At 40.2% G+C, this 672-nt stretch overlaps 1 pseudogene; it reads left to right on the top strand.

Annotated features, from left to right (window-relative positions):
• Nucleotides 1-7: 7 nt before the first annotated feature.
• Nucleotides 8-667, top strand: LOC104774637 (annotated as a pseudogene).
• Nucleotides 668-672: the final 5 nt, after the last annotated feature.

The following is a 672-nucleotide window of genomic DNA, read 5'->3' as shown; positions in this document are numbered from 1 at the left end:
TGTTTCATTCCTCATGGCCGCCTTGCTCGGGTATGTTCTTGATTCTTGAATCTCATTTCCACTCATATCTCATTATTGACACACCACACCATTGTAGAATAGAGAAAGTGAAATGGAAGAGGAAAGATGGTTAGCTAAAGTGGTGGGCACAATTGTATCCGTCGCAGGATCTTTAGTTATAACGCTCTATAAAGGACCAACCATTTACCAACCGAGTCTGCGTTTAATGAACCAACAACCCATGAAAGCTGAAGAGTCAGAGGAACAAAACAAGAACTGGACGCTGGGATGTCTTTGTTTGATGGGTCACTGTTTATGTTGGTCAAGTTGGATTGTGTTGCAGTCACCATTGCTTAAGAAGTATCCAGCTCGCTTCTCCTTCGTCTCCTTCGCTTGCTTTTTCGCCGTGTTACAGTTCTTTGGAATCTCTGCTTATTTCGAGAGAGATCTAGAGAGTTGGAAGATAACGTCAGTAGGCGAATTATACGCGTTACTATACACTGTAAGTTTATTTTTTTTGTTTTGTATCATTTTAGATCATGACTGTTTTTAAATATTCTGTTTAATTTGAATCATATATATGCAGGGATTGGTGGGTTCAGCAATGGTGTTTGCAATACAAATATATGTAGTGCAGAGAGGAGGACCTCTGTTTGTATCAGCGTATCTGCC

Source organism: Camelina sativa, unplaced genomic scaffold (assembly GCF_000633955.1).
Source record: "Camelina sativa cultivar DH55 unplaced genomic scaffold, Cs unpScaffold04230, whole genome shotgun sequence".
Lineage (NCBI taxonomy): Eukaryota > Viridiplantae > Streptophyta > Magnoliopsida > Brassicales > Brassicaceae > Camelina > Camelina sativa.
This window is presented reverse-complemented; position numbering and strand designations above follow the sequence as displayed.